The sequence below is a fragment of the Panthera onca genome, chromosome A3 (assembly GCF_046562875.1).
Source record: "Panthera onca isolate mPanOnc1 chromosome A3, mPanOnc1 haplotype 2, whole genome shotgun sequence".
NCBI classification, from domain to species: domain Eukaryota; kingdom Metazoa; phylum Chordata; class Mammalia; order Carnivora; family Felidae; genus Panthera; species Panthera onca.
In genome coordinates this window covers 12,886,649-12,914,237 of record NC_138341.1, presented here as the reverse complement: position 1 = coordinate 12,914,237, position 27,589 = coordinate 12,886,649, and the positions used below count along the sequence as shown (strand labels likewise).

Here is a 27,589-nt window from a genome sequence, read left to right as displayed (position 1 = left end):
TTCAGTGAGATACAGCCTATCCCCTGAGAATACTCTGCATCTCAGCGTGTAGGGATGTGACTAAAACATAAATCTCCTGCGTCCCAGACTAGACTCCATTTTATGGCTGTGGTTGGCAACAGTGCAAACTAGGCTTTAATTTAGTCCACATGCCAGGCCTACTATAATTTGCATGGTTAAGTGAAAAACTGAAAAAAAGTATTCATGAGAATGAAATGGAAAAATGTGCTGGATCTTCATACTTGTTTAAAGATCTTTCCAAACTGTTGTAAGCAGAAATCTCAAATGGCCCCCAAGATTCCTGCCCTGTATAATCCTTTCCCTTTGAATATGGGCAGGATGTGTGAGTATGAAGGTTTATCACTCCCATGAGTAGCGTACTTTACATGGCAAAGTTCAAGGGATTTTGAAGATGTAATTAAGGTCCCCAATCAATTGGCTTCGAGTTAACCAAAGGGGAGATTGTCCCAACCTTATCAGATGAGTTGTTAAATGAAGTCAGAGAAATCTAAAGAGAGATTATTCCACTGACCTTCAAGCAGCAGGTCAAATAGAGGAGACAGTGCACTGGTTTACTGTGAAGGGTTTACATGAAGGATGGAGTCATCCTGACCAATGATGCTAACAAATAAGACAATAGACACTGGGATGTGGTGGCCATCATCAGTATGAGTGAACTGCGTCAGGTGAGCAAGCCTTGGTCACATAAGTTGGTGAATAATCAAAAGCCCTAACACAAAGAAGTAGGTGATAGGCAGGGCTAGCTCAGGGACACAGACAGCCTTCATTAACAATTCCTCTTGAGGCTGATCTGGCCAATGAAGAAGCTGAACCAGTGATAAATCTATCATCAGAAAGAATCTTCGGGACATAGAGAGGCTGTATGCTCTGAATGGACCAAATTTTCACTTCTAACTAAAACTCTCAGAAGGGTTTGGGGCATATAGAGATTCACTGAGATAATTCATAACTCAAAAATTAACTCCTTTTTTCCACCTCATCCCTAAATATAGATCCTGCATAGACCCCTGGATTCTGAGACATACAGAATTTAGATCAGTGGAGAGAAGAGAGGCAATTTTGGTTGAAGAGGATAGAAGGAGGTGCATAATGAAGGTTTTAGCCTTTCATTAAAGAAACCCTTTCCCTTTTTTCTTTCTTTCTTTCTTTCTTTCTTTCTTTCTTTCTTTCTTTCTCAAAAGAACAATTTGTGATCCCAGGAGAGAGCTAAGCATTGGGACAACCCTTCATCTATCTGGAGGCCATGGAGATAGTGAATCCCTGCTGCCAGAATTCCAGACCAGTGGTCTTGGTGTACCATAACAGATTATGTTAACTCAGTAAAGTTCCTCAGATTAACCAAATTCTAACAAGAAGATAATGATACAGGAAGACTATTTGATGAGAAAAAATAATCAACCAAAATAATATCCCTCTACATCTCAATTGCCCTAATAATAGCTAACAGTCATTCCTAACCACATGCTACTCACATTTCTAAACACTTCATCTGTTCTAATTTGAAGTACTCATATTATTCTCATAGTTTAAATGAGAAAATTGCACAAAGGTTAAATAAACTGCCTCGGTCTATTTTGTTATTAAGTGCTGGAGCTGAGATTTGAACCCAGGCTACTCAGCCACTTTCCTCCACAGTCTGCCTTCCTGTCTGCTATACTCTTCTGCTCATCAATACTGATACCATTTTTCTGTTCTGGATTCTTTTTATCCATTGATCATTTTCTTTGGTAACCATCAGTAAAAATATAAAGCTTTTAAAGACAGGGTCCTGTGTTGATTTCGCTTGGGTCTTTACCTACTGCCAAGCATGTAGTTGGTGTCTTGATTGATGAATTATTAAAGTTAAACCTTTACAGTCTTGTTTAAAATTCTCTGCACATCATTACTAAAAGCACATATGAGAGCATTTTCACCCATTTCCTTTTCTATTCAAAAGGAAATTGCCCAGGCATTACGTTAAGAGCTATCAGCACCAGCTCTCATCCTGGTCCCTGGCAAAGAGGTCAGAGTAGCACCCAGCACCAGCCCACTGCAGCACCATTCTGACCCAAGCTGACACCAGTGAGAGATCCTTGAAGAGTGAGGTACTTCTGGCTTCTGTTGTTGGCAGCATTTCACCTCTTAGTCCATTTCATCCCTCTATTCACTGGGATATTGCATTGCTGAGACCTAAGATTAGTTGCTTGTGGAAGAACGAGTAGGCGTTTGCAGCAGGCTCTGTTAAAATCATTACCCATTCTCCTCCCGGCACTGCCTGGACCAAATGCCTGGATTCGTGACTGTGTTCAAAAAGCAGTGCTCAAATCCACAATCCCACCGTTTAAAATAGATCTTTCTAGATGAAGAGGAAAAAGTGGAAAACATTTTCATTGCAGTTATTTTGGGAAGGTGACCTGAGAACATTAAAGGGCACCCAATAACTATTTGTTGAATGAATGTGTGAATTGAAACAGGTTTGCAGAATTTTTCATTAAGAAGACCTCATTCCCAAAGGTTTGGCCTTCTGCCAAAGACAGTTCCCTCGTACTTAATACACTGCCACCTTTCTCTTGCGAAAGCCACTGATTCCAGCATATATTTCTTCATCCAGACTTTCCATTCATTCACAAATCACTTATTAAAGGCCTTCTGCTGATTAAGATCTATGAGAAATTGGACCACAGAGTTGACAAAGATAAGGTCCTTGAGTGCAAGATTATTTGTTAGCTTCTCTTCCTGGACTTGATGTCTCTGTGTGAAACTGATGAATCGTGTTCAATTGAAAATTCCTGAAGTAACATGTCCCTTCCCAAAAGTCCCTCCCCCTAATGGCAGAAGTGATCACAAAAAGGACTTTTCTCATTTCATGAGCCTGGTACCTTGACCGCAGTTAATTGCAGTGAAGATGAGTGGCATCTACAGATTGGAGAACTCGTCAGGTTGCATCACTTGGGAAACCTAAAGACAGTGTTAGCAAAAACAAAAGTAAACAAATTATATAAATTTTTCACTCTATCCCCCCCCCAAAATGAGAGTAGGCATCCTTTATTAGTCAGGAAAAGTTATGCTTTTCTGCAATAACAAATAACTCCAATATCTCAGTAGCTTAAACTAACAGTATTTTATTTCTTATATACATTTCTTCTCCAGTGCCAGTGGGAGCTCTGCTGTATATAGTTACTCAGAGACCCAGGCTGATAGATGGATCTACCACTTTATAGTTACACGCATCTAGAACATGCAGACTCCTCAGTTACAGCCAGAGGCAAGGGAGACTGGAGAATTATGGTGAGGTTTACATGGCTTCAACAGGGAAATGACACATGTCACTTCTGCTCAAATTTTGTTTTCCAAGAGTTTCCAGATAAATCCATTTAATTACACAGGGCTGGGAAATGTAAGGTAGCTATTTGGCAAGCATGAGTCTCTCTGCCACATACAGTTAATAATATATTTTTATGTGTATATGACTTAGATGTCTATCCTTATTTATGATATGTGTTATCAGAAAACCATTCAAAGTTTAAAAAGATAAATAGTAAACTAAAAAACATAAATAGATGCTCTAATATATTTTCTCTCTGCACTCTGTCTAAACTTGCAGATCATTGGAGACTGTGATGCCAGAGTTACGAATATATCATGACATTCTGGTTGCCTTTGGGGCATGGCTATATCACTGCTGAAAGAATAACTTTTTTTCCCCTCTCTCTTCATGTCCTTACAAAGAATCCACATTTGTGAAGATACTCTGAGTTTACCTTTGTTCTAAGCAAACTGAAAGAGCTTAGCTCTCTGGGACCTTTTAGAACATGCCAGTCTCGAAATGCTATCAGGCTGCTTTCTGACTCAAGAGAAATAGCAATATTTGGACCCCTTGTTCTTTCTTAGATATTCCTCCAAATCCATATGAATCCTCACTGTGTGTCTATCTTGCTGCCTTTCCAGAGCAGTGCCTGATTCATGACGTTTCTTCAATGATAATCCAATTATGATCATTCAACCTCAAGGCAAGGTTGATTCACAGCACAGTAATTCATTCTACCTAGTCTACCTAGTGGCCCCTCACACATGGAATCATAAATCCTTCAGAGAAGAAAAGGACCTCAAATTTAATTCCACACAGCATTTTTATTATTCAAATTAGAAATTTAGCAAGTTGAAGCCCAGGTATGTTGAATGACTGGCCTAAGATCAAAGAGTTACTTAGCTGCAAAACCCACCATAGAGTTATTTCAACTCTTAGAACTTGTCAGGGGCAGCAGGGAATGGAGCACATAAAAAGGAAATACAAAACATAAAAATAAATCACAATTTCACTTAATCTTTGTTAAGGCCTTTCTCATGTCTTTTGTGAAATTGAAATCAAAGATAAAATGCTAATTAGATCTCAGTATAAAAATAGGGACAAGAGAATGTTTGATGAAAGATTGGAAAAGAAAACACTATTTGAAGCAACCCTCCCATCTGTTCCAAAGAAGTCCAACATAGCAATCTCATCATCTTCAGGCAGCATAACCTAGAATGAATTCAGGCAGTAAGCTTGGCATTTATAGAGCAGTCTGCTGGGAAAGAGCAATTTCATTTCCAAGGACTTCACCAAAGTGAGGACCTGACGTTACAAATGATTAATTTTTTCTGGAGGGTTCTTGAGAAATGTCTTAGCATTTAATAATCTGATAATATTTGTAATTCTCATTAAATTGTACCTGAATTTAATGGTCTTATCACCTTTCACTGAGTGACCAAACTAACCTTATGCCTTAAGGAGCTGGAAAAAGAACAGCAAATAAAACCCCAAACCAGCAGAAGACAGGAAATAATAAAGATTAGAGCAGAAATTAATGCTATAAAAACCAAAAAAAAAAAAACAAAAACAAAAACAAAAACCCAAAACAAAACAAAGCAGTAGAACAGATCAATGAAACCAGAAGCTGGTTCTTTGAAAGAATTAACAAAATTGATAATCCACTAGCCAGTTTGATCAAAAAGAAAAAGTAAAGGACCAAAGTAAATAAAATTAAGAATGAAAGAAGAGAGATCACAACCAACACAGCAGAAATAAAAACAATAATAAGAGAATATTATGAGCAATTATATTCCAATAAAATGGGCAATCTGGAAGAAATGGACAAATTCCTAGAAACATATACACTACCAAAACTGAAACGGGAAGAAAAAGGAACTCTGAACAGACCCATAACCAGTAAGGAAATCAAATTAGTAATCAAAAATCTGCCAAAAAACAAGAGTCCAGGGCCAGGTAGCTTTCCAGGGGCATTCTACCAAACATTTAAGGAAGAGTTAACACCTATTTTCTTGAAGCTCTTCCAAAAAATAGAAATGGAAGGAAAACTTCCAAACTCTTTCTATGAAGCCAGCATTACCTTGATTCCAAAACCAGAGAGCCCACTACAAAGGAGAAGTATAGACCAATTTCCCTGATGAACATGGATGCAAAAATCCTCAACAAGATACTAACCAGCTCCAACAATACATTAAAAAAATTATTCACCATGACCAAGTGGGATTTATACCTGGGATGCAGGGCTGGTTCAATATCTGCAAAACAATTAACGTGATTCATCACATCAATAAAAGAAAGGACAAGAACCATATGATCCTCTCAATAGATGCAGAGAAAGCATTCGACAAAATACAGCATCCTTTCTTGATAAAAACTCTCAAGAAAGTAGGGATAGAAGGAGCATACCTTGAGAACATAAAAGCTGTATATGAACAACCCAGTGCTAATATCATCCTCAATGGGGAGAAACAGACAGCTTTCCCCCTAAGGTCAGGAACAAGACAGGGATGTCCACTCTCGCCACTGTTATTCAACATAGTATTGGAAGTGTTAGCCTCTGCAATCAGACAATGCAAAGAAATAAAAGGCATCCAAATCGGCCAGGAGGACATCAAACTTTCACTCTTCACAGATGACATGATAGTCTATATGGAAAACCCAAAAGATTCCACCAAAAAGCTGCTGGAATTGATTCATGAATTCAGCAAAGTTGCAGGATATAAAATCAATGCACAGAAATTGGTTACTTTCCTATACACCAACAATGAAGCAACTGAAAGAGAAAACAAGGAATTGATCCCATTTACAGTTGCACCAAAAACCATAAAATACCTAGGAATAAATCTAACCAAAGAGGTGAAAAATCTACACACTGAAAACTATAGAAAGCTTATGAAAGAAACTGAAGAAGACACAAAAAAATGGAAAACGGTTCCATGCTCCTGGATAGGAAGAACAAATATTGTTGAAATGTCAATACTACCCAAAGCAATCTACATATTCAGTGCAATCCCTATCAAAATAATAGCAGCATTCTTCACAGAGCTAGAACAAATAATCCTAAAATTGGTATGGAACCAGAAAAGACCCCGAATAGCCAAAGCGATCTTGAAAAAGAAAACCAAAGCAGGAGGCATCACAATCCCAGACTTCCAGCTATACTACAAAGCTGTAATCATCAAGACAGTATGGTACTGGCACAAGAACAGACACTCAGATCAATGGAACAGAATAGAGAACCCAGAAATGGACCCACAAATGTATGGCCAACTAATATTTGACAAAGCAGGAAAGAATATCCGATGGACTAACTTGAAATTATATAGTGAATGATGTCATTCATTCATTAATTCATTCAACTGGACACTTAATCTATGCAGACACTATACTAGGTGCTGAGGATAAAACAACGAACAAGGCAAATACATTTCTGTCCTTACTGAGCTTACAGTGTTAATGTTAACATTACAGTATTAATCCCTTGAGAATCCAAGTTTTGGTTTTTCTGGATTTCTGGAGTCCATGTGAGACCTCTGTATTGTATCCCAGCTAAACTTCAAGGGCAAAACATGCATTTCATCCTAACTAGTCCGGTGTCTGGATATAGAACTTATATGAACTGGTTTTGAAGTGTTAACATCTTGTGAATCTCGACTCAGCTACTCACAAGTTCTATAATGTTAGACTAGTAACTCTCATCACTTACACACTTCTACATCAGCTATGGTTGCATAAGAAACCACCCCACAGCTCAATGGCCTAGCACCACTCATCAGGCTTAGCACCTGAGGCTCAGCTGATCAGGGAACCCCTGTCAGCTTGGGCATGTCCTTGTCATGAATATGGCAAAGATTAAAGAGCTCCTAAGATTGGGTTAGATGAGATGTGTGGTCACTACGTGTTCCCCACAGATGGCAGTATCATCATCACTTCAAATTTCCCTTTCGACATTTGGAAAGCTTTCTTGAACATAATCTTGGTCTTGCCCTGTCTCTTACCTTTGTACCACACTGCTGAAACTCCCGCTTCCTCAGATTAGACCAACTCCTGCCTCTTAAAAGGGTTTGGACTTTGTTTGTGATTACTGGGAATTCTCTGAACCACTTCTGGAAGAAACTTTTGCCCATAACTCTATAACTTCCTTCCTTGGGCAGCCTCCCAGCTAGAACAAGGCTACAATGACCAGTTCCCTGCTGCTAGTCAAGGTGACCAGTGAAATTCGTGAGTGATGTATGCCGAAGGCAGGTAATATCACTCCTGTTGAGAATGCATGGTATGGGTTTTTATCATTTATCCTATAACTGTACATAAGGTTATTTTACCATCCCCCTCCAATAGATGAAAAAAGTATTGACGCATATTAACTTTACAAAGTTTTAATATTAAATCAGAATAGAATGATATTTGCTGGATTTTATGGCAATTTAAAAAAATAGTGTCCCTCTTGTCCCCACCCAAGTTCTGTATCAATTGAGAGATAGACAAGGCAGACAAATAGAGATCAAAATGCCAGCTTCAAAACTGTTGGCTGTGAGAAAATGGCTTACACATTTAGCAGTGATAGTTTGATACTACTGAGCCCTAAAATAGATAGAGTTACCTGTCTAGTAAAGTTGTCTCTCTGAAATAGCAGGTCTCCTTCTCAGGGGGAAAGTCCTGGAACCCATGGTGGAGCGGAGACCAGACACAGGCATATCCCAACGAGAATGAGGTGAGGTTTGCTTTGGTGGCTGTTCCTGTTTCCAGATTTGCCAGACAGTTGATTCCTCCTTCAGTGGGGAGGGGCAGACGGAGTAATGCAGAGATGCAAGGAAGGTTTTACTAACTGAAGTCTCTTCAGGTATACCTGAAGCAGGTAAAGGAGATGCCCATTGTCCCCATTCCAATAGTAAGGGGAGATTATGACACGTTAGAATTCTCTCCTACTTCCCATTGACTCCTGAGAGTTTGATAGTTACTCTGAGACACACACATCTGTGTATTATCATGTTAGTCATTCTACTATTAAGGGGGACCTATCCTGTGGGCTTTCATCAGGGAATTAGTTTTCCATTTTACAAATACAACTCGATTAGCTTACGCTTTCAAAAACAAGGACAATACTATTCTCCACTTCTAAGCTTCTGTGATTGTCAGAGACACAGATACCATAAAATAATACATGGCTATTGAAAAGATAACCATTTATGCTTTACATGGTGTACACTTAGGAAAGGGCCTCTTTCTGATGCTTACATGAATATAGGTCAAAATTGACTGTCTTGAACATGAGCAGTGAGATTCTTCTCTCCCGTAGAACCTCTTGAATTCACAAGGATAATGAAATGTCCTCAAACATGAAATGTCCTACCTACATCTTTGTCTTTTCTAAGTAATCACACGATCCTCAGATAGTCATGACTTCCAGTGGGGAGAGTACTGGGCATATTAGAGACTGAGGCTTACAGAGGTAACATGACTTGCCTCGTCTCATTGTAGGTAAATTCCAGAGGTGGGATTCAAATCTACAGCAATCTGATCCCGAATGTGCTTAGCCAACAGCACATTTCAATAATTATTGTTACATCATCAAATCCTCCATTTGCTGATGTTCTAAAGCAATTAATAAATTACAAATGAAGATTTGCTTTTGGGGAATGGAGACCCACAAAGCGTACAAGACGTGCAGGCAGCTCTTGTTGGGTTTGTCCCCTCCAGATGGGAAGGACATTATGTATCCGAATCAGACAAACATCAGTGGAGTAACAGCCATCCCTCTCTGTGAGCCCAATGCGGAGGTTCAAAGCAGGGGCTGCAGTTTCTTCACAGGTAGGTGTTTTGTGTCATTGGTTTCTTGGTTGTATCAACTAGAACTGCTGGTGTGAGAAGTAAACATGGACATTAATCAGCCTCCTGGGGACAGCCTCTCATCACAGACCCAGACTATTCAAAGAGTGACCAGCCCCCACCTTGCTGGGCAGAAGGGCGTTTTGCAAATCACCCAGTGTCAGGCAGGTGTGAGCACTGTTGTCTGATCCTACAGTGATAGGGCCATGGGGAAAACACTAAGCAGGTTTTTCAGTGTCTTCTGGGCCCTTCCTAGACACAGCCATTGTGAGCTTTTCTTATCTTCATGATACATTTGGGTTGCATTTGTCATGCTAAGCAGTCTGCTCAAACATTCCCCAGGCAGGAATGGGTCCTCAGTAATGTGTTGCTACACAGAGGTATAAGCCCTATAGTGTCAATAGTGTGATTTACACACACACACACACACACACACACACACACACCCTTTCAAGATCCTACTAACTGATTTATGCTTATTCATAAAAATCCATGCTATGATGTTAATAGTCTCTCATAAGAGGCATGAGAGGCATGAGAGACCATTAACATTATAGCATTGATTTTCAGTCAATGAACTGAGAAAATCTACTGACCATACTCTGATATGACCTGTTATTTGTCACTTGTTGCCTATTAGTCTTACCCTTCTTTTCCTTACCTTTCCATTCCTTGAAGATCTCAGTGATGCCAAACTCTCTTGCCAAGTTACTGAGCTTCTATTTTCCCAGGAGAGAACATTGGCAAGGGCCTCTGAAGAATCAAAAGAAACATCTCAGTGGATATTTGAAGGTAGGGTTGTAGATAGAGAAGAAAGGAACATGAATGATGGCATAGTGATTTAAAAAAAAAAAAAAGCTATATATACATTTATCCCCAAGATCTTGTAACTTGTGTAGAATCTGGTCGAGACTGGTCACTGGGTTGTGGAAGGGAGGGAGCAAGGTGGGGAGGAAGAGAGGAATAAGAGATTGAAAATTAGGAATTTGGCCCTCTGTTACAAAGAGTGTGTTCTGAAGCATCAGAAAGAAAGATCTGGTTGGAACAAAGTGTCCTGTTTTTCTGCAATGAAAGATAAGATTATTTTGATTCTGGAAGGTGCAAAACAAGATTTTGTTAAGAAAGTAGTCGTGACAGTCAACTTAGCCTGAGGGGTTTGAACCATAAGCAGTGAATTATAAATTGAGATTATCTTTCTCATTTCATATCCTCTCTCTTTTTAGAAAACAACAACAACAACAAAACCAAACCTGAATACCTATTTGTTTGTTTATTTACCTGTTTTCCTGGAGCAGAGGCATGCCAGTAGGGTGTTACCATTGTCCAGGTATCTCACCTCTTGATGTGAATTGACCATTGCTTGACTGACTTCTTGCCAGAATCCATGCTTTCCTGAGTCCCTTCTGGAGGCTTGAGGAAACTCCTGGGTTAGAGAGAAGTTTGAAGAAGTTAATGCAAGCTCACATTTTTTACCTTAGAGACTGTGGGGTGAAGCTCAGGAACACAGGTTTCAGAGGGTATAGACTCAGTCCCAAGACTCCTGGAATCTAACACTTGACTGACCTAGGTCAAGGTATGGCTCTCTGAGCTCTAGTTGCCTCGCTTGTCTTGTGGGGTAACTATCTACATTGTTTACCCCATAAGGTTGCTATGTGATCAGTTGCATGTGCTTAGACTTTGTAAGCCCCAAAGGAAATATGATTTAAAAAAAAAAAAAAGTAGCGTTTTTCAGAAATGGAGAGGGTGTGTGTATAGGATAGCCTGGTATAAAGAATTAAGATCCTTAAAGAAATCGGATGTTCTAAATGGGAGGCTGTCTGGTAAATAGATTTATATGAGAACATCTAGGTGTCAAGAAAAGGAAAGCTGCTAAAATAGTGTGGGTCATGATGATGTATGTGGGGAGTGTGTGTGTGTGTTCCTGCATGAGCAGGGATGTGATAGGTTTCTTCTATCCCCCGTAATTAGAGTTCCATTCCACATGGCATTGAAGTGGCAGAAAGTGCCTTCAACACCCAGTTTATCTGAGTTCATTTTATTTTGACTCATAAAGTGACTGTCATTGCTCAGAATCCCAGCTTCACCTCTAATCTGAGCTCCTTTATGGTTTCAGAGAGGGAGATGGTATTGAGATAGATAGTCCCATAGAGACTGTGCTTTGTGATGTGTTCCCAGTATGAATTTATTTTAACATTTTTCCATCGCTTTCTAAATGGAAAAGAAAAGACCAAGCCCATATGCTGTTATCTGATAGCTTATCTCTTGGATAAAAATTAACTTCCTTCACAAGATGTACATGGTTCAGACAGATGGACCTTTCCATGTCTTACCTTATTCAGTCTATCCAATAACTCTTTGAAGTACATATTAGCATCATTCCCATTTTACAGATAAAGAAGCTGAGACATACAGTTCAAAACCATTCACCAGTCTCAGAGCTGGCAAGCAGCCAAGTTGGGATTCAAACCTGTTGGCTGGGGCTTCAGTTTGTAGCCTTAACCATTATACAGCACCGTCCAGTGTCCTAAGTGAGAGCAGCTAATTTGTTGGTCACGTTCTTCTCCACACCTGCCCTGATGGTAACAGACATAACTCATGTTGTTACTAAACAAGAGACAAGGGAGTTTGGCCCTCCACTTGAAAGGCCATTAGACATCTCCTCATTTTGATAATTAACAGTCCCTCTAGGTCACATTGGCACTATATATACTACATATCTTTATATTTATGTATCTATCAGTATATAAATATTTGCTACCATTCTGGACCCAAATTGTACTACACCTCCATAGACTTCATGCAAACTGTGGAATTGGTAATCCAGGGCTAAAAGTAAGATGGCTCTGGGTAAAGTTGGAAAGTATGTATCAGGAAAATATGAGGGATGTATGAATAGTAATGCATCGTGAATAGTACTATCAATAATAAAGTTTTTGCTGGAAAAAAATATTTCACACATTCCAGGTGATTAAAAATCACTTATTATCCCTGGATGCAGTTTTACATAGAGAAACAAGAAACACGGAGATGTCTGGTCAATAAGGAAAGTAAATAGATTCCAGTGTTCTGAATACCAGTGATTTACTTGAGCATCTAGAAGTGATGGTTCATGAAGCAAGGAATTCCCTTATAGGTCCTTTTAGGTAATAATCCTATGAAGAGATGCCTTTTTTGTCCTGTTTTTTTAATACATTTTTAACATGTTACCCACCCACCCCCAAAAAAACCAGTTTGTGAGCTGATTAAGTATCTCGAGAATTGGCAGGAAGCTGCTGTCTACAGACACCTACTCATAATTACTAACAGATACATAATTTGAGTGCTTGATTGCTACTCAAATTGTTAAAATTTTCTGACCTTTTATTAATTTGTTATGTGTTTCCTCTCTAAATGATCAAGAATTGTGTTGTGTTAACTTAAATGGGGGCAAAATGACTAAAAATCCAGACTTCATGCTATAGAAATTTTAATATTGTTTTATTACCCACAAAAAGAACACCTTTGAGGCAGCATTCATTGGATTTCCAAATGATTCAAAAAGGATTCAGCTTCAAAATTAGAACAGCGAGTGTTTGTGTGCGAGTGTGTGTTTGTGTGTGTGCCGTATCTCTACACACACATACACTTTAGTTTGTTTACAGTGTATTTATCCATTTATATTTTGAGACATTTGAGAAGTACGTGAATGTATGATTCATTGTAAACAAAATACATAGTATTATATTTGTAACTTCAATTTCTGGCCATTTATGAGACACAGATAAAGGGATATTTATGAACACAGCATAGAATTAGGAATCTAGAGGCCAGGGTTCTAGACCTGCACATTTTCCATCCACAAGTGGCTCTGTGGATCCAAGTAAAGTTCTTTTTAAAAATTTTCCTATACTTCGTATTTCTTTTCAGTAGAATCCAGACAATGATGTGTCTGTACCTTTGAAGATCAAAATAAAATATGTGAGGATACATTTTGGAAAGGGAAACGTCTTCCTTACACTTGAGGGACTATTGTGCATAATAAGGATGCATTGAAATAAGAGAGGATGAAACACTCACCCCCAAGTGAAGTCAAATACATGATTTCACTTGATCTCCACACTGGTGAACGCGCTCCACTTTGAAACATCCAAATAGTTGCAAGGCTGCGGTCGGTGGACCTCAGTTCTTCAAAGGAGAATCAGAAAAATGAGCATTGCACCCCTCCAATTTTGGCCTTAGGAAGTTGTAAGAAGTGAGTTGGCTCTGGTGGGGGGGGGGGGGTCAGGCCAGCTGGGGAAGGGTCAGGGTTTATTTGTGAGGTTCAGGGTCACATGTCAAAGCATTAAGCAAAGAAAGATAAAAGCCTACATGTCGATTACTAGAAGCTCATGTATTTCATCCTTCAGAAAGCAGGTACTCGCGTGAAAGTGGAGGGGGGTAGTTGTGCTTTTTCAAAATTCCTTAGTTCCTATTTATGCATCACAGTCGGTGAATAGATAATTCTGCAAGTTGACATCTAAATGTATCTAAATATGTAGCTGTGTGTTCCTTACTAGAGCAAACCAGTTTTCTGAGACACGTACATCGTTAGAATGAGGAGGGAATTTTAATCCTTATGCTCCTATCTGCTCACCGCACAGAAGAAAACCAGACGCATGTCTTCACAATAAGGCAAAATTCTATTTCTGTTCATAGAATCTCTATTAAAGGCTTAATAAAGCATTTGCATGTTATTAAAGGAGAAATAGGAAAGAAACTGAATAAGATGTTCGGAGGCTTACCAAATCAGTGATAGAATTGAATACATTTGGAAAAGATATTTGTACAATTGGTCTTTCTAATCTGGTATCTATGGAGACAAACATATATTAATACCTAGAATAGATCACTGTGTCTGTGTTAGTTTCGGACAGAGTCCCTGTCTTCCTGACACCACATCGTCTTCAGAGCGTAAACGCCAGGCCCCCCCGCCCCACCCCAAAGGTCAGCCCTGGAGCTAAGCAAGGATGGCCCAGTCTTGGCACCAACCTGGGCACCCCTTTTTCAGACCACATGAGTTCACTGCCCTGTTTGCAGCTTTCCCAAAGGTTAAAGTATTAATTTCAACCATTGCTTTTTATTTTTTTAATTATTTTAAGTTTATTTATTTCGAGAGAGAGAGAGAGAGAGAGCAGGGGAGGGGCAGAGAGAGAGGAAGAGAGAATCCTCAGCAGGGTCTGTGCTGTGAGCACAGAGCCCCATGTGAGATTCAAACTCATGAACTATGAGATCATGACCTGAGCCAAGATCAAGAGTGGACGCATAACTGACTGAACCACCCAGGAGCCCCCCACCTGCTTTTTGAAAACAAAAAGGACGAAAGGTTACAACAGGAATCCTGTGTCAGTACCGGTGAATTAAAGACTCAATTGCAGGTTGGTTCACTTAAGAGGAGGTCCCCTTGATGGCTCCCATTTCTGCATTTGCCATACCAATATCGAAGCCAACATTAGGCTTCCAAAGAACATGTAGAAAAGGGAATCAATCACAAAACAGTGCTTTGCTAGTGAGAGGATTCACATCTTCAGTTCCTGAGCCAGATGCCTCCCTCTTGTGTGTTCATTTGTTTGTGTGAGTTTTACAATTTCTCCAGCACTGGAAAACTGCCACTCAAAATAGCCCCTGACCACCTAACCACTGGTAAGTCTAAACATGAAATGCAATTTTCTCTTCTGATCGTTAGTAAAGAAGGCATGATGAATTAATTTGGACTTCCAGCAGCAGGCAGATCATGTTTGTCGCTGCCAATACAACATTGTTTATACCTGTACCAATGAGAATGAGGGGCACCGTGAGGAATTTAAAATACATGCACTGTATTAGTCAAATAAAATGAAAACCAATGTAGCTCGTTTATCTCTTCTGAAAATATGTCATTCAAGGTCTTTTCCATGGTTACAAATGACCAATCTCAAGGGAAAGGTATTATATGCTTTCCTGGAGATTCATGGTTGTGATAAGGTGTGTGTGTGTGTGTGTGTGTGTGTGTGTGTGTGCGTGTGTGCGTGTGTGTGTCCGGTGGTGGTGGTGGTGGTCGTATGGGTTATTAAGCATCAAATACTTGACTTTAGGTTATTGGAATTGACCATGATTCTAAAAGGCAGCCTATGGAATGGGAGAAGATATTTGCAAATGACATACCTGATAAAGGGTCAGTATCCAAAATCTTAAAACTCAACACCCAAAAAACAAATAACCCAGATAAGAAATGGACAGAATACATGAATAACCACCTTTCCAAAGTAGATATGCAGACACATGAAAAGCTGCTCAACATCACTTATCATCAGAGAAATACAATAAAAACCATAATGAGACCTCTCAGAATGGCTAAAATTAACAACACAGGAACAGGTGTTGGAGAGGGTGAGGAGAAAGGGGAACCCTCTTGCACTGTTGGTGGGAATGCAAACTGGTGCCACCACCCAGGAAAACAGTATGGAAGTTCCTCAAAAAACTAAAAATAGAACTAACCTATGGTCCAGCAATTGCACTCTTAGGTATTTACCCAAAGGATACAAAAATACAGATTCTAAGAGATACATGCACCCCAATGTTTAAAGCAGCATTATCAATAATGGTCAAACTATGGAGAGAGTCCAAATGTCCATCAACTGATGAATGGATAAAGAAGATGTGGCATATAAATACAATGGAATATTACTCAGCCACCAAAATGAATGAAATCTTGCCATTTGCAATGATGTGGATGGAGCTAGAATGCATTACACTAAGTGAAATAAGTCCGTCAGAGAAAGACACACACCGTATGATTTCACTCAGATGTAGAATATAAGAAACAAAACAGATGAACATAGGGGAAGGCAGGGAGAAGAGGAGAGAGAAAAACAAACCACAAGAGACTCTTAAATGCAGAGAACAAACTGAGGGTTGCCGGCGGGGAGATGGGTGGGGGGATGGGCCAGATAGGTGATGAGCACTAAGGAGGGCACTTGTGATGAGCACTGGGTGTTCTATATAAGCGATGAATCACTGAATTCTCCCCCTGACACCAATATTGCAGTGTGTGTTACCAAACTAAAATTTAAATTAAAAAAAATTTTTAAATAAAAATATTTATTGAACACCTACTAAGTACTAACAGTCTTTTCAGCATTGAGGATGCACTGATGAGAGGCACACACACTCTGCTCTTAGGAAGCTTGTGTTCCAGTGAAAGAACCCAGATAATGAACAAGTCCGCCCATAAATATATATCAGACCCTAGGCAGTGCTACAGCAAAACATAAAGCTGGGGAAGGGGCAAGAAAATGATGGGACTCTACTGAATAAGTGTGGCCAACAAAGGCCTCTCTCATTCGGTGCCACCTGAACAGAGACCTGAATGAACTGAGAGAAACAGCCCCGTGAGCATCTCAGGGCAGATGTTTCCAGGCAGAGAGAATAGTAAGCGTCAAAGGATGTGAGGAAGCGCTTGTGGGTGGGCCGTTATTAATCTGTCAGATTCAAAGTAAGTTGGTTCAGGAAAGCCTGCTCTCTACTGAGAACCTGCAGCTTAGTAAGAGAGTTAGAAGTGACTCCATATTCTCTCACCGGGACACACAAAGGGTCCCACTTTCTGCCAGCTGACAATGTGTCGCCCACCCCTTACCTTCCGCTCCCGTTGCTAGATTTGCGTGGCTCACATAACGTGTGAACAGGAAAATATAAAGATAACACATGCACATGTAAGAGGCTTCCTCAGAAGGGATCGTTCGGTATCAAAAGTAAGCAACCATAGGAAATAAATACTACATATGATAGTGTTCAGAGAGCGACTTTGATAAGGTGGCCCTGGGTCCGTCAGACCTGGAAGTGTGTGATAGGATTTCTGAGTGCTTCCCAAACACAGGCACTGTGCCCGGCGCTGTGACGGAGGGAAAACAAAAGAAGCGCGTAATCTATGTCCCCGTGGAGCCAATGGCTGTAAAAGAACAGCAACCCCAACTGTATCTTCATGATGCATCTGAGGAGAATGGGCCGTCTGAGTCTCTGATGTCAGGCAGGAAACGGTTCAGAACCCAACCCACCATCGATAAGTATCAGACCTTATGTGTGAGCCTTTCCGCACTGCAGGAACTCAGATTTCGACAGGGGCATTGTACCTACTGCCTCTGAGGCTTGTTTTTAGAATAAATCAGATAATGTGCATGAAGCAACTAGTGCTGTACTAAATGTTTCCTTCCCGAGCGGTGAGGTTATTCCTGGGAAGCTAGGTATAGCCTTCAAAATGCCCTTTCCATTATAGACCATTTATCCCAAACGGTACCTTTATTTAGCATTCATCTAGTGCCTAGATTTATTGGCGCAGTACAAAGGGAGTGGATTTAAGCATGAATTGCGAGCTTTATTTATAGCTATAATCACGCCTGTACGTTATCCATTTTTACATTTTAAATAAGAGTTGTCATGACTCTCTGTGACTTGTGTTCATTAAATGTATCAATCCGTTTCCGCCTAGAATACATAATCATTAAGTCTTTTGTTTGCCAAAGAAAGCTCAGAACATGTGGATATAATGAGTTCATATAGCCAATCAGTTATCTCACATCCATTAATAAACCTTACTTTGTGCTAGATCCTGGACATAGAAAATCAACTCCGATCTTACTTGCTAGGAAAACACACTCTGCTAATGGGGCAGGAGATGTAAACCATTAGCAGAATATAATAATCAGAGATACAGAGATGCCCTCACTTACCATGCAAGTGCTAGGTAGTGATGAGCTCCATTCAAGTGTTGGGGGTCCCTAGGGAGTATAAAGCTCTTAAGAGAGGTGCGAATGGAAAGAGTATCTGGAATTATAAGCCTATGTGTTCGGTAGCTGAGATTATCCTGGAAGGGTCTGTGGAGTAAATGTAGAGAAGAGGCAAGAAGAGGGGAAAGTCTAGGGAGAAACCCACTACACCTCATAGGCAACCTGATGCTGCAGATGTGGGATTAAATGTCATATGACCACAGAGACATAGGTCACTGAACCCCTACTTTATATTCCTTGAACACACTGTCACTGGTGTTCAAGGGAGGATCTTGCCAGACTTTTCCAACTTAGAGTGAGCATTTACCTGTTAATTTTGCACAAACAAGAATATATGAGGTAGAAAATATTGGAATCATTGGCTTTAAAACATAGTTGTAAACCAGAAAGTGGATATAGCAGCAAGATGCTATAGGAGTTGAAGATGACCTTTAAAGCTAGCAGGATGCACTGGACATTCAAATAAGGACGTTTACCAACTGTTCCTCTCTTATCAGAAATATACAGGTGTTTTTATTAGTCAGGATTCTCCAAAGAAACAGAATCAATAAGGTAATAGGATGTGTCACATCCTATTAGAGAATGTGTGTTGGAGGGGATTTAAGAAATTGGCTGAGGGGCACCTGGATGGCTCTGTGGGTTGAGTGTCTGACTCTTGATTTTGGCTCAGGTCATGATCCCAGAGTCGTGAGACTGAGCCCCTCATATGACCCTGTGCCAAGAGTGGAGCCTGCTTAAGATTCTTTCCCTCTCTCTCTCTCTCTCTCTCTCTCTCTCTCAGCACCTGGGTGGCATAACTGGTTAAGCGTCCGACTTTGGCTCAGGTCATGATTTCACAGTCTGTGAGTTTGAGCCCCGCATTGGGCTCTGTGCTGACAGCTCAGAGCCTGGAGCCTGCTTCAGATTCTGTCTCCCTCTCTCTCTGCCCCTCCCCTGCTCATGCTCTGTCTCTCTCTCTCTCTTAAAAATAAATAAACATTAAAAAATTTTTGTAAAAGATTCTTTTTCTCTCTCTCTCCTCTCCCATCTCTCCCCACTTGCATGTGCTCTCTCTCTCTAAAATAAAAAAAATAAAAATAAAGTAAAACTATTAAAAAAAAAAAAAAAGAAATTGTCTGATGCATTTTGGGGGAAATATTTGAAATTTGAAGCCCAAGCCAGCAGTCTGGGGGTCTAGAGAGGAGTTGATTTTGCAGCTCAAGTTTGAATGCAGTTTGCAATCAGAATTCCCTTATCTTTGGGGAACCTCAGACTTTGCTGTAAAGCCTTCAACTGATTGGATGAGGCCCACTCACATTATGGAGGGTAATGTGTTCACTCAAAGTCTACTGGTTTAAATGTTAATCATATCTAAAAAATACCTTCACAGAAACATCTAGGCTGCTGTTTGACCAAACAACTGGGCACAGTAGCCTTGCCATTTGACATGTAAAATTAACCCTCACAGATCTGTATATATAGCTGTAGCCCCTAAGAGCTAACAAAAAGTTAAAGGATGGAAACAGTTCTCTAAACCAGAGCTGTATTTTCAGCCAATAGGCCACAGATCAGATTGCTAACAATGAGGCAGATAGTGCTACTATACCATTATCACTTAAAATTCCATTTTTCATTCACTCTTTTGATAAATATTTATTGAAAGCATTCCATTTGCTAGATCCTGTCATTTGAGAAAAAATAATAAGTTATTGACTTGGCCCAAGAAGCTTACAATTAGAAACAAATATCAAAGCTAGAATAATGCTTAGAAATAATCTCTTTGGCCTCCTCCTTTTAGAGAAATGGGAAGGCTCTCACTCATGATCACACAGTATATTAATTCCAGGGCTGGAGTCATGCCCCAGAAAGTCTGATCTCCTCCAGTGCTCTTTTCCCCTGATTGGGAATTCAGACATTCCCTATATATCTGTGCTTAACTTCATTTGCCAACCATGGTGCAAGCCTCCTGAGAATGTTTGGGTCTCACTGAACAATGAAACAAGTCCTATTAGAATTTTGAGAAGTATGACTCTGATTCAGAAAAGCCAGAAGACCCTCTAATCTGCTCCTTAAGTGGGCTCCTAGCTAGCAGATTTTAAACACAAACAACAGATTGATGTTCACCCTTTGCCTCACCACAGAGAAATGAGACAGAGAGAGGAAAGTTGAAAAAGCAGCCAAGTGACTCCAGGGTGATATTATGGGAGTAGAGTGGAGCCAAAGGAAGAGGGTACCATGACAGAGAAGGGATCCTGATGGGGGAGTTGTACTGGTTGGTGTTGGTGTGAACTCTTGTTTCCATTCCTAATCAATGAACCAGTTGACGAATGCTTTTTGAAAGCATTTACTCTGAGTGCATGGCTGAACAGCTCATTAAAAAAAATAAATAAATAAAAATAAAAATGAAAAGACATTCATAACAATTCCTCCATCTTGAATTTAGCTTCTTATGAGAAACAAGAAATTTACTAAAACTGAATGAAAATACCCAGCACTGTTTTTTCCAAGTCCTTGTTCCAGTCTTGTTAATCTATTTTAAGGAGGTTTTATTTATCTTTGAGCAGAGAGCAGGACTAGTGGTTTCTTCTTTAGAAAGCAACCCAAGGGCACCTGGATGGCTGAGTAGGTTAAGCATCCAACTCTTGATTACAGCTCAGGTCATAATCTCATGGTTTGTGGGTTCAAGCCCCATGTCAGGCTCTGTGCTGATGGCACGGAGCCTGCTTGGGATTCTCTCTCATCCTCTCTCTCTCTCCCTCTCTTTCTCTCTTGTTCTCTCTCTCTCAAAATAAATAAATAAACTTAAGAGAGAAAGAAAGAAAGAAAGATAACAGCCCAGATATATTCTGCCCCACTGAAGCGCTTTCACACCTTTCTACTAGAGCAGAGAGTGAGTTGTGACTGTGAGGTTGCCCTGTCTGGAGGTAACTTCTTTGCTAGTCAATCTTTGTGTAGCACCTTATAAAGAATAACTTCAAGCATAGCTGAACGCTATAAACAGAAAGGGAAGATTTCTTGTTATCTGTAGACTACCTTTTCAGGTAGCTATTACACATTACAGTTCCCTCTGGATCAATATAGAGATGAGACACAGATAATTCTAGCACACAGAATGATGGCAGGCCGCTAAAGAACATCTTAGACAAAGCTCATGAAAGCCAGGTCCAGACTTTATTCCACTGCCTCCTGTCATAATTCTCTCCAATTGCAGCCACCCTCTACCACCATGTCAACTGAAGACATTATCCATGGAGAAATTGGCCTGCCACTCTGACCTTATCTTCTAAGACTATTTCTCCTGAGCAATATTTTCCATTCTTTTGGAAATCTATCAGTCTCTTGTGGCGTTCAGCATGATACCTGGCTGCTTAGAGCTCTGCCCACATACAGAGTCAATAAATCAAGATCCCTAAAGAAGGTGCCAATTGTGCTCATTCTTGAAAAACAATTACCAATTGCGCATGAAGATATGGGGCGGATCAAGTAGAAGGAACTATCATTATTATGCATTTGGTACAATTAACCCACTGTTTCCTCAACTCTAGTTCAGTGGCTGCAGACATGAGTTAAGCATTATGATGTTTATGAGGAGATCCTGACTGCTAAGTGGAAGTAGGTGTTAGTTTGGTTACAAGAGTGGGCTTCTCTTCTGCTTTATTAGATTCAACTCTTTGTAAAAAAAATAACAATAAAAATAAATAAAAACAAAACAAAAAACGGGAGTCATGAATTTATCATATACTATCTGCCACTGGTGATTGATGTGCTCTTCGCCCAGTAAAGGGAAGAAGGAAATTTTGAGAGTCACAGAGAGCCCATCTCTAGTAGCTTAGTGAGAAGCAGGAGATGTTCTCTGCCACTAGCTAGTGGAATTATTTGAGTAAAAATAAAAATGAGGTTTTCTCCAGTAGAGAGGAAATCTCTGTGTCTGTGGAGAATCCCATGCCCTCTCCCCTCCCCTCCCCTCCCCTCCCCTCCAGGCTAACTAAACAGTTAACACACTTCAGTGAGATGTTTACTTCATCCTCAAAGCTCAGAAGGTGAACTAGGGAAGAGATGAGCATGAGGTGTTAGAAACCAGGCCTGCCCTAAAGACACACACTTGGAAAATAAGTGACAAGGTGGTGGTTGTTCCTTTGTTTGTTTGCCTAGTTTCAGCCCACCTCGGTCTGAGGACCTCTTTCCTAGGACAGTGAAATGGGTTTGTTTATTTCCTTATATCGTGTGTGTGTCCACATGTACTTTTTTTCCTTGCATATGTGTCCTTCTTGTGGGAAAGGCAATCATTTTCCAAAATACTCACTAGGCCGAGCGATTGTTAATACAGAACGGAGATCCTGGTCATCTGCTCTAAAAACCTTGGGGCTCTTTAATCTCCTTATCTCTGAATAATGACTTTTGAGACTTTGAGTTTCCCTGACTTTCTCAGATTTATAAATTTGCGTTGGGATTTTATCCATGAATTTATGAGAGGCCTTCTTTGTCTCACACCATCTCTGCTCACCTACTAGTTCAATTTCTGCTTCATGATCTAGTGTTCCCATTTAATTAATTTATTTATTTATTTATTTATTTATTTATTTAATGCTTGTTTATTTTTGAGAGACAAGAGACAGAGAGTGAGTGGGGGAAGGTCAGAGAGCGAGGGAGGCACAGAATCCCAAGCAGGCTCCAGGCTCTGAGCTGTCAGCACAGAGTCGGACGCGGGGCTCGAACCCACGAACCGTGAGATATGACCTGAGCCAAAGTCAGACGCTAAGGTACTGAGCCCCCAGGCGCCGCCCGCGCTCCAATTTTAGGTGTGTCCCGAAGCACCTGCACCAACAGTTTACTGATTACTCAGACGGGGTCTTCCCACTTTCTCAGTCCCACCCCCTGGACCCACTGAGTGACAGTCACATTGCAGCACTGAATATGAGTGCTGAGAGGCAAGTGAGAGACAGATTGTGCTTTTTAATTTTCGGTGCCAGATTCCCTCCTGGGAGGATCCAGAAAGGGTTCAGTCTAGAAGGGAGCCTTGTAGAATTCAATCTGCCACTGAAATAAATAGACTAAGACTAGGGTTGTGGTGCAGAATCAAGCTTCACTAACATTGACCCACCTCAGACCATAAAGACTCTGTGTCATACCTAATGATACGATACGTTTGGAGGAAAGCATCCTACCTCTGACTATGCCACTTGTTTTGGCGAATGGCTCCTCTACAAAGCCACGGGAGCACATTAAGCACAAGGATGGTAACATGACCAGAGGACTCGTTTGCTTGCTTCTAAAGCTTCTGCATTTTGGCCACACTGGAAAACCAGTCCATATTCCAGAGAACTAGGTCCAAGTAATACCACAACGGATGAGGTGCCTATAATGAGAGGTTAAAGGTCATGATGCTGAGTGAAATAAGCCAGGCACGGAAAAACAAATACTGCATGATATTACATGAGGAATCTTAAAAAAGCCAAAAACTCAGAAGCAGACAATTGACAGGTAGTAATGGGGGAAGCAAGGGGGAAATAGGGAGATGTTGGTCAAAAGGTATGAAGTCTCAGTTGCGTGGGATGCATAAGTCTAGACATTTAATGCAAAATATGATTACCCTAGGTAATAACTTCATATCGAATATTAGAAATTTGCTAAGAGAGTAGATTTCAGGTGTTCTCATCACCCACACAAGATGGTAATAATGTGAGGAAATGGTATGTTAACTAGTTTACTGTAATCATATTTTCACTGTGTGTGTATGTATGTGTGTATACATCAAATCATCATGTTGTACACATTAGATACATACAATTTTTAGTAATAAAATATTTTTCAAAATGTGACCCCAGAAGAATGTCAAAAATTTCCAACGAGTCTTCCTTTCTCCTTTCCTTCCCTCCATCCCTCTCTCCTTCTCTCCTTCTTTCCTTCCTTCCTTTTTTCCCTCTTTCTTCCTTCCTTTCTTTCTTTCTTTCTTTCTTTTTCTTTCTTTCTTTCTCTCTCTCTTCCTTCCTTCCTTCCTTCCTTCCTTCCTTCCTTCCTTCCTTCCTTCCTTTCCTTCTTTCTTCCCATGATTACAGTATAAGAAAGTGACAGAGAGAAGATTTCAGGAGATAGAAGGAAAGGAAATGCTCCAAAAGAGATCAATAAGACTCTTCAAAGGAAAGAGCATTGGCAACATAAAAATCAAACAAAAAACAAACAAACAAACAAGCAGAAACTACAGTCTCTCCCATCTCACAGATGTGAGAAGAGTTCTGGAAATTATCTGTATGTTTTTGCCAAGAGACACAAAAGACTGAGCACAGCTCAGCTGAAGAGACACAGAGAGAGGCAGGAGCCCGCTGTGCTGTCCTCTGGGACAGGTGAGAGCGAACGGGAGGTGAGTCAGAAATAAACCCTCGTGGTGTCAGTGAAGCCAGCAGCTCAGGGAAGAAGCAAAGTAAGTTTTGACGGCCTGTGTGAACCAGTCATCAAGTTAAACTTTGTTTTTTTCAATTAAAATTTTGATTTAGTTCTGCTTGTATTTCTAGCGTTCTTGGGAGTTCTGGCAAAGAAGGTATTTGGGGGAATGCTACCCTTGGCCACAGGAAATTAGAGCATCATCTTGGGAGACTTACTGGAAAGTTTACCAAGAGAGATTCTATACTTCTTTATCGTATAGCCACTTGTCACTCCGATCTCACTGTACGAGCCAGGCAAATCCACTTAGAGGGAGTAGCATTCTCTCAAGGGCAACATCCTGGATCGCACTCGGGCCATAGAAATGAAAATATTTGATTCAGAAACAACACAGTTCACTCTCGAATTTAAAATTTTAATTTGAATGTTGCTCTCGCAAGGAATAAGTGCCCCAGATCTAACGTGTGAGAGAGCATATGGCAACGTCTCACACACAGGCTTCCAGTCTCTCACAGGCTGTGAGAGTTCATAACAATCAAAGCAACAACGTTTTGGTGTCTGGTCTGCACCATTCTTCCACGTGCATTATTCCATTAGACGTTCACAACAACCCCTTGCGGTGGGCAGCGGCAGGAATGGAATTATGCTCCTTTCACAGGTGCAGAAACTACGACCCAGCTTGGTTAACCAGCCAGGCCGCACAGCACATCACGGTCGGTGACAGAGACAGATGACAGACCCATATTGCAGCTGTCAGCTCTGGTGCTCCAGTCATTCAACAGTGGCGCTGCGACAGGGTTCTGTTGTTCAGTCCTCCCTAGAGAGTTAATCTAAAATTCTTAAAAGCCCAAAGACCATATGTGCTTATCTTTAGAAATAATATTAAATCAAGACACTGGGGAGAGTGTATCCTCCTACACAGGTAGGCTTTAGGAATGGATAAAGTGGGAGCTGCTGTAAAGACAAAAGGCAAGTGGAGATCCTCCCCTGAGGTGGGGAGAGTGGGGATTGCTGGGGTCAGCCTGGGCTGAGAAAGTCACTCAATCATCTGCACACGTTTAGTTAAAAGACAGAAAAAAAGAACCTCAGTATTTCAGATTTTCTGGAAGGGTGGTTAATGAATGGTACCGTTAAAGAGAAGTCTAGATTACCCTGTTCTCCATCCATGCCATGTCCTCTCAGCTGTGACTTCAGTTTCCATTTTCTTGTTCGATGTGCAGCTGCTTTTGCATTAGAAGTAGCTGCTGCCTTAACAGAAGCACCAGCTTCCTTCCAGATGTGAGTGTAATATCTGTTCATGGTGCCATGACTTAGTTTGTTATTAGAAGCTCTTGTATTGGTAGGCCAAGGTCATGGGATGTGGAGGTCAGTATCCTTGTGCAAGAATACTAATGGTCTACTATACTAACGTCCTTTTCCTTACTACTCTTAGCTATGATAATAATAATAAATAGTCACATTTTTAACAAGTATTTACTGAGTATTTACTGTGTTCCTAGGACTGTTCAGAAGACATCAAATGTATTAACTTAATCTTCACAACAGCAGTATAAGACAGGCTCAGTTATTATTATTCCCATTGTAAAGATGAAGAAAGCAAAGCCAGAAAAATTAACTTGCCCAAGGTTATAAGCTGGTATTGGGGCTATAGGATTCCAAAACCAGAAAGTCTGATCCCTAAGTGACTCTGAGATTGTTGATAAGGGCAGGACATAAAATCCATTCTCAGGTGTTAATAGAGAACAAGTATAAGAGCCTCCAACCTTCTGGGACAGAAGAATTTCCCCAAGTAAGGAAGCCAGATTTCCCAATTGGAAATGTAAGATTCCCTATTAAATTTGTATTTCAGGTAAGCAACAAACAGTTTTTAGGAAAATTGTGTCTTATGCATACTTGGGACATACTGATCCTAAAAAATAAAAATTGCTGTTTATCTGAAATTCAATTTTAACTGCGTATTCTGTATTTTATCTACCTATCTATTTAGGCAACCCTACTCCCAACCCACCACTGCCACCCTGCTTTATGGATCTCCTTATTTAGATGTTCTTATAGCTGGACAGTGCTGACTATTCTTGCTAGAGTCGGAAAATTTCTGTGAGATCTTTATCAGTCATGATGGGCAAGGCCAACTAAATTAAACTTACCTCTGGGGTTTCTTTACAGGCCTTCATAATGAAAGCTTGGGATTTCCCAATACCTTCTCTAAGTAAGCTCCCCAAAAGATGGCTTACTGGTGTTTACCCTCAAGCAATGAAATACCCTAAAGCTGGTGGTTTGGATAAAGTTCTCTCAGCTCCTTTTCCCATATGCTTTTTTCCATAAAATGGGATTAATCATAAGCAAGAGTTGCACCACAGTGAGACTCTTTTCCTGTTCATGAGCTAGCAATGTTTAGAACCCAACTCAAGCCCACTTCTCTCTTCCTTCTCTCTAGGAGTTGCTATGAACTACTAGAATATCAGGGTCTTGGCCTCTGGCCATGAAGCTGAGGACTGTTGGTCCTGTCCTTTGGAAACAGCCATTTGGAACTAGCCTCTCCAAAGCCAACTTGTTGCTATGTGTGAAATTTTCCAGGAAGTGAGCCACTTCATGCTTTTAACCCCCAAGGAAGTTGATAGGTTTTGCATTCCACTCCCCGAAAGGTAAATTACCCATGGCCTTTCCCACCCAGAGTCCTAACATGTGGGGTGTGGACAAAGATTTATGCCATTCCCACCACGTGAATAGGAATTTGGTTGAGCAAAGCTGGCCTTTTACTCTGCACTTTTAGTCAAAGGCCACCCAGTGTACCTGCAACAGGCGTGTTGTCAGAATCCAGGACTGGCTTAGAAAGACGAAGGGAAGTGAAGACTCAAAAGGTCCTTATTGTACGGAAGAGCTAGCCTGATGGTTGACTTTGGAGCCAGGTGATAGCAATTAGGAAAAGAACATTCCCAACTCTGTTCTAGCAGAGCAGTTGGCAGAAAGGGGGGCATCCAACCTGGCATGCTCCTGGGGTGATTTTGCTCTGGTGATGTGGCAGAGTCGGAGCCAGGGTGGTGAGAGCTCTTATAATAATACAGGATCCAAGGTGTAGATAAATGGAGGTACCAACATCTGTATGTTTAGAGACTCCATCCAGAAACTTTTTTTTTCTTCTTTCTGAAAGAAAACGGCTATGAAATTGCAGAAGCAGAATATTAGTTTTCTGTCACATCTACAACCTTTCCAAGTTAGCTAATTAAATTATACCTTCCAACAGAGAACGCAAACACAATTTCAGGTTCTAATCTCTCAGTAATCAAGCATTCTATTATCAATGTCCTCTTCCTTTTTCTGG

General features: G+C 40.5%; 1 long non-coding RNA gene across 1 annotated transcript; it reads right to left on the bottom strand.

Moving 5' to 3' along the window:
- Positions 1-1,571: 1,571 nt before the first annotated feature.
- Positions 1,572-8,178, bottom strand: LOC132689344 (uncharacterized). Its single transcript, XR_009614974.3, has 2 exons — positions 7,908-8,178; positions 1,572-2,958 (listed from the first exon to the last, which is right to left on the bottom strand). It is a non-coding gene; the product is annotated as an uncharacterized LOC132689344 (long non-coding RNA).
- Between the last annotated feature and the right edge of the window lie 19,411 nt (positions 8,179-27,589).